The sequence below is a fragment of the Schistocerca nitens genome, chromosome 8 (assembly GCF_023898315.1).
Source record: "Schistocerca nitens isolate TAMUIC-IGC-003100 chromosome 8, iqSchNite1.1, whole genome shotgun sequence".
Classification (NCBI taxonomy): Eukaryota; Metazoa; Arthropoda; class Insecta; order Orthoptera; family Acrididae; genus Schistocerca; species Schistocerca nitens.
Window position 1 is genome coordinate 90,609,703 of NC_064621.1, and position 7,895 is coordinate 90,617,597.

Consider the following 7,895-nt stretch of genomic DNA (forward strand, 5'->3'; position numbering starts at 1 on the left):
TTCACAATGGTTGGCAGACTATCTATGGAGACGTCTTCAATATTCAAGAAATATCTGGACATAATGCTTATCCCCAAACATTTTTCCGAAGAGTCATACGTTCTTGCATTCCTACACTGTGCATACTGAAGTGAGTGATACCGAATAAATATTGTACACTGCAGCTGACACAAAATGTAACAGAGTCCTTGTAGGATGCACTGGCCACTAAGATTACGAGACGGACGTCACGCTCTGGAGGACAGACCTCCAAATCTCTTTCCAGACTGGAAGCTTTATCCCTCCCATGGTCTCCTCAATTAATGCTGGACAAGTTGTTTGAACAGAAAGTGGATGCCTTACATTGCTACTCTTGATCATTTAAGCCAGTGTGGTTACTGAAATGTGTGGTTGAATAGATGCTAAGAATAATGATACGCAGATATTTTTCTTGGCTAAGTAACGAGGTCAAAAGTCGATAAAGAAAAAAAAGAAAGAAAACGAAAGCATGTAATACACTGTTTCATCCCTCGTAGACTTTTTGTAACTACCTAAGTAACATTACACGGGATATGATGATAGATATTCGTATAGCAAATAGCGACGTATGCTTCTTTCACAGTGGTTATACACAACATGACCAGTTGCCGACCTAGTAACGTCATTTTGTGTCTATACAGATAAGACAGCAAAGAATGAAACGAAAATACGCGTGTGATTCAGTGTAAGAAGTGTAAAGAGACAATAAAACTATTTCGAGTCCCTGCTTCGTATCTTCTGAATCTAGGATATTTAACGCTTACCGACACACGTTTCCAGAAAAATAAATACCATGAAATCTTTTGCAAGGGACCACTGTTCTTGTTACGTTGGGAACGAACACTCATTCTATCACCTTTGATAAATTGCGAAGCGAATACGTACTTTCTGAATAGGGTCAGTCGAAGCGCTCGTTGAGACAGACAGGGCGTCCAGCAGTCGACTAACTGCCGTGAGGACGAGGACCAATCTATTTAGGAAAGCAAAACCGTGTGATTTATTTTATTTAAAGATTTTCTGTGCCTCTGACAGAGGAAAGGCTGCACAGGCGATTTAATTAATCAGTGGCAGCGCGTTTCTTCGTCGTCTAAAACAAATATGAGTGTTTCTCCTGTCCTTGTCCGCATATTATCTGATATCAAAGACTGTAACCACTAGTTCCAATAAAAAAGGGAAACACGCACTTTATATCTTGCCGTATTGGAATGTTTTCCAGAGTATTTCTTCGTCTGCAGCAAAAGTGTGGTGGAGCTGGTCACACGGGACTCTTTAATTTTCGACGCAGGAAATATTTACAAAACTCGTGGCACATTTCCGTTACTTACGATCCTTGTCATTTATGTGCGATATCGTTTACGATGAGTGAGGTGAAACAAACTCCTAGTGCGACGGGCATCAGAAAGGAACAGACCGCTGTTGGCATTATGATAGTCTCTTCTGGCGCACCTGCACTCTAGATTATGATTAATGTATGCTGTAGGAGAAATGAAAGCTCTGAGCGTTCAGTAAACAGAGATACAATCCTCAGACCTCTCGCTCTCATCATCGATCATATCGACGGAATTTTTAGGTATTCAGCACAGTGTTGGCTTACGTATCAGCTGTGACAAGATTTTTGTACATCAGTGTCCTGTTTCAGCTGGATAACAACAGAAATTTCACGAACGTACTGTAGTTGTCAGCTATTACAACACTATAGGTTCTAATAAATCTTTCAAATAGTATGAGATTTACGAAAGTTGAAACTTGAAAGTTGTAGAAACTTGAAGTTATTTGCATATGTTGTGAAAAATGCTGTTAGTACAGTACAGCATTAACGTAGATATGGTAACGTCATCGGATATTTATACTTACCGAATGGTGTTACCCATGAAATATTACTCAGTAGCATGATCTTAAATAATAAACTGGTGCTCGTTACAACACAGCACATTCATAGTAAATTGAAGTCTTACAGAATAAAATTATCACTCTGCAGCAGAGTGTGCGCTGATATGAAACTTCCTAACAGATTAAAACTGTGTGCCGGACCGAGACTCGAATTCGGGTCGTTTGCCTTTGGCGGACAAGTGCTCTGCTAGGAAGTTCCTTATCAGTTCACCCTCCGCTGCAGAGTGAAAATTTCATTCTGGAAACATCCCCCAGTTTATGGCAAAGCCATGTCTCCACACTATCCCCTCTTTCAGGATTGCTAGCTCTGCAAGTTTCGCAGGAGAGCTTCTGTGAAGTTTAGAATGTAGGAGACAAGGTACAGGTTGAAGCAAAGGAGGGGTCGAGTGTCGTGCTAAGTGATAGAGCACTTGGCCGCGAAATGCAGAGGTCCCGAATTCGGGTATCGGCCCGACACATAGTTTTAATCTGCTAGGAAGTTTCAATTTAAGTCATATTTTGCTAACAAACTTTTACGTTGTCGACGTAAGATGTACAGAGAACTCGTTAGAAGTTCCTGCTGCTGGAATAAGGCCGAAAGGTATACAAGATGTGTTCAAAAACTAAGGAACCTATTGCCGTCAGTACTATATTTATTGTTTTTGAGGTACAAACACTCAGGCCACTTCAGAAAACATTTGTGAACCGAGGCTTTTGGAATAATGATCAACCGTGACATTGCAATTCCCACAGCGTCGCATCTTGATTCAAACTGTGTTCCTTTCACGGGCATTTTCAACTTGGGGAATAGCCAAAAGTCACATAGAGCCGTGCCGTGGATGTAGAGATGCGCAGAATTGGCGAGTGAGTTAGCCTGATGGGGTTGCGAGCTTTTTCTGCTCAAACGTCCGGTCGTTTGCACAGCACGGCGCCACTAAGGCGCCGAAGGACCGCCTGGTACTGTTACTACATAATGGTCAGATCGTGTGGTGCCTACTCGTGATGCATCATCCCATCAGAGTTTAAGAGACTGAAAACCATAACTTTAAAAAAGCAAATAAAAGATAAGGTGTTGCGCTTCTAACAGACAGTTTTTCGAATTGACTATGTAAGCGTAGACCAGATGAGGCTTGCATTCAAGGAAATAATTTTGACAGCAATAAGATTTATCCCAAATATACACATTGCCACATAAGCGACGGGGGGAGCCGCTCGAACCGTGGCAAGGCGTCCGAGACCACGCGGCTACACCGCGCCGCTTTTAAGGCTTCCTATCAGACTGTATACCAATTAGGTTCCTTTCTGATATACTTGTCAGTCATATACAACCGCTTGCTGGACGATAGATCCGTACCTACAGACATGGAACTTGCACACATCACATCAATACACGGGAACGAAAATAGAAGTAGGCCACTGAACTACAGACGTCGATATGGAGTAGTGTTGGAACAATACTGTTTTACAACATTATGAATTACCTAGAAGAAATCCATCTATTGATACATATTACGGATTCAGAAAAAAATAGTTTTTTATACAAAAGATATCGCACTATATTCTCATGAAGTGTATCTCAAAGTGGTCCCATATTTCTCGATTTCTAGAAGATATTTGACGCCGTACCTGTCAAGCGGCTTCTAACAAATTTCGTGCCTATCGTCATAGTTGCTTGACTGGTCTTGCGATTTCCTGCCGGGAAGGTAAAAGTTACTGGTAACTGACGGAAACCCATCGATTCATACATAAGCGTTCGCCATGTTATTCCAGTTGCCCCGTGTTGCTTTGGTAAATCACGATCTTGCCCCAGTGAAGAAAGTAGAAACCTGACGATCAACCGTAGTCATCCATTTCATGATTATGTACCATACGTCCAGAGACCGTAGTCCTAGAAAGTACAGGCGGCTAGAAGTGATCCTTCTTGTCCTCAACCACTTGGAAATTTCACTCCTGTTCATCAAGTCGAAAGAACCAGATGTAATACAGAAAAATAAATGTCCCAGCCACTGCTACTAAATACAAGTGCGGGGAAGTTCAAACCACGGACCAATTCTTTTGGTTCTAGTTCCGACCCGCCTTCTCCACGAAGTCACGAAGGAAGATTTACTACATGTGGCTCAAGTAGTTTGCGATTTTCATCGACTATGACTCAATCTTCCATGCCCTAAGACATCGACGTGTTCACTATGTGAAGGTATATGGATATGGATATTTTTTTTCTTGCTGTTCATCAGACTTAAACAAATTTCAAAATAATCGGACACACTTGGTAATCAATGAAAAATGTGTTGTTTTTGCTATTTTTGTTGAAGCTACCCAATCAGGCCATTATACGGGAGAATTTAAGTGGTCTGCAGGACATAATCAGCGTCAGTTGTTCTCATAGCCTAGATGATAGCGCACGAGACTGTTCAGTCTTTGACTCTGGTTCGATTCTTACTACTGTCCAGTGTCCAATTTTTACATCGCCCAACTTTCTGTTTTCTCAACAAAAGTTTCCACAACCTACCGTGCCACACACTTCAAATGGCTCTGAGCACTATGGGACTCAACTGCTGAGGTCATTAGTCCCCTAGAACTTAGAACTAGTTAAAACTAACTAACCTAAGGACATTACAAACATCCATGCCCGAGGCAGGATTCGAACCTGCGACCGTAGCGGTCTCGCGGTTCCAGACTGGAGCGCCTTTAACCGCACGGCCACTTCTGCCGGCTGCAACACACTTAAAAGCGTTTGAGACAGTTTCCAAGAATCGGGTAAATAAAACAGGTGGATAAATAGATACCTAATGACACGTAGTATGACATGGTGGAGGACTAAACCTGTGTCGCAATGCTACCAATATTGTTATTTTAGAGGCCGTGATCTTGGATGCAACTCGTAATTTTCGAATGAAAATCTAGTCATGTACCATTTAAAAAAGAAAGAAAGAAAACATATTTACACTAGAGCAAATGCTGTCGTTCATACGACCATTCATAGTTCAGCTACTTTGCATTATGTACAGAACAAAGCAAAGGGTGGTGATAACATTTTGAGGCGATATAATGTCCTTGGCGTGTTGTCCAGCACGTTGTAGTCTTCTTATTATCTGCTTAAGCCATTCCGCATGGACTCCAATGAAGACATGTACAGGAATAAGAGCACAATCACCAACCATCGGCTTCTTGAGACCTTCAAGGATCTTGTCGTGGCTACACACAATTCCCTTCGAAAATGAACCATTTTTCAAAGTAATGCCGACCATCTGGGTCGTCCTCGCTGAGATATTTAAACATGTGCATTTTGTTGAAGTAATGTGTGCGCAAATACATACTTTATTTGTGGAAGCCTTACCCAGGCTTCCGGCAAAATATGGCGGACGAGTAATGCCTCATGAACGACACCTGAACAGCGCTTGATGTTGTTTCATCTGAAACTGCTTTCGATCGTCCAGCTGTCTGTTTACCTTGTACAGAGCGAGTTCTGGAAGAAGATTCACCACCACTCTGTGGGCAATCGGTCGCCTCTCTGAGTAGCTTTGGCTTAGATCCTCTGTGATAACGTAGCTCCGCAGATCTCTACTCCTATCTAGACGTCCTTAATACGTTCTGCTTATGTTAACGCCACTAACTTTCTGGTCGACTGCAAAGGTCATGTTTTGATAGTCAAATACTGAAATGAATGACAGCATTGTTGTTCTCGTGTAAGTCAACATCAGTTCCTAATGAAGCATTACTCGTATTCCATTCTGAAATTAAGAGTTTCATCCAAGATGGCAGCTTCCAAAATGGCCACCACACTGATAAATTAGGCTCAAAGATCCTTGCCCATCCATCCTCTACCAACTCATGTGACATACTTTTAAATTTGTTTTCGTCCCCCAATTTTTTGCTTTATAAAAATGACTCCATAGCTATGGAATATCCTATACTTAATGGCGTAGCAACCTTTAATGGCCATAACAGTAGATGTCATTCGGAAATCTCCACATCTACTAATCAGCAGGTGTAAACCCACCACCTCTTTCTCTTATACCCCCAAACACAGGCGAATATAATTTCATCCACTACGCTGATCCAAAGAGACACGGAGACTCGGCTGACGGAGCGACTGCGATGGCTGCGTTAGAGCAGAAAAATACTGCAGTGGCCGCTGCGTGGAGAGAGCGGCCGGGTGCTCACCTTCTCAGGCTAACTGCCGGAGCTCTGGGACGAACGTTAACGTGAACGTGAGCGGGCGAGCGGCGGCTCTTAGAGCTCGTCTGTATGCGCCGGCCGACCCGGGGCGGCGATATATGTGCGGCGGGCAGGCCGACTGCGGCCGCTGCAGGGGCGGCGATAATGCGGCCACCGCGGCGTCAGCCTCGTGTACCAACAGTGCGGGAGAGAGAGGAGGAGAAGCAAAGCCCAGGTGTGGCCGGCCAAGTTGCCCACGGTTGCCTCTACGCGTGTACCGCACACTTTTAAATTATTACGCCTATGTCTCCCTCTGCACGCCCAAAGCCACCCTTTGGTGTGTGGCGGTGGGTACCTTGTGTATTACTGAACCAGTTATCTGTTAATTTCGTAATTTATCTGCGAAATGAACAACTATTGAGCTCGAATTCCTCTGATTTTGCTTTAATGCTCCTTATCTATTTATTTAATCCGATTTGATAAGGGCAATCATATCGTCTCTTACATCAGACAAGAGTTCCGTACAAGGGAGAGCCCAAAAGAAACTGAACTTATATTTTTAAACTTGTTTATTAACATTTTAATCACAAACCTGCAATCCCCTTCAAAATACTCTCGACTTGCACTTACACACCCGTTTAATCTTTCATTCCATTTTTTACAAACCGTTGTTTCAATTCGCTCTCTGTACCGCTTGACGGCACCTCTATAGCTTTTTTCTTCACCTGAGCATAAACCGAAAATGCTTTCCTTTCGTGTCTCTTTCCACTTTAAGAAACAAGAAGAAGGTTACATGTGATACGGTCAGGCGAGTGGATGAGGAACATGGATCATACCGTTTTGGGTCAAGAACAGTCGCACAGTCATGGTTATGTGAGCAGAGGCACTGTCATGATTGTCAGTGACCCAACTGTCACACACTGTTGCTCAGTCTTTCAAAACTTCCGAGTAGAAACTCTGATTAAATATCTGTCTCTGCAGAACAAACCCTGAATGGAACACTCCTATCACATCGGGAAAAAAACAAATAAACATTGTTTAATGTTGGATTTCACCTGACGAGCTCTCTTGGGACAAGGCGAATTTCAACTCTTCCACTGGCTTCATTGTTGCTATGATTCAGGGTCGTAAGCGTGGCACCAACTTTCGTCACATGTGATAATTTTTGAGAAACAATTGTGGATCATTTCGGGACTCTTATTTCAAAGCACAGCATGCTTCCAGGCGACATTGTTTTTGTTCATCAACCGGCAATCGTGGCCCGAATATGGCGTCCACCCTAGAAATGGTTCAAATGGCTCTAAGCACTATGTGACAACCTGAGGTCATCAGTTCGCTAGACTGCTACTTAAACCTAACTACCTAAGAACATCACACACATCCATGCCCGAGGCAGGATTCGAACCTGCGACCGTAGCAGCAGCTGACTGAAGTACCTAGAACCGCTCGCTCACACCGTCCGGCGCGGTCATTGAAGGATGAATTATTTTCAAAGAATATGCATAAGAATTTATTTAATTTAATTTATGATATTTACTAGCGATTCATCAAGAACATTAACACATTTAATCACCCTATGGAAGCATGGCAGTAGTTGCCAGAGATGCAACTGATGAAATCATAACCAAATTCCTTTTAACAAATGGGAATTTTATTCAATTTAATAGTGACTAAAAGCATGTTTTAAAAGAAACAGATTTAAAATTATAATCAGAAAGCACCCTCTAAATATCAAAGTTATTCAGAGGCAGAAAGAAACAAGTTTTGACTCCATGAGCTTTCGGGCAGAGAACCTCCATTTTGACACGGCCGCAGTTACGAACGCTCACAACAGCCTCTGAATGACTACA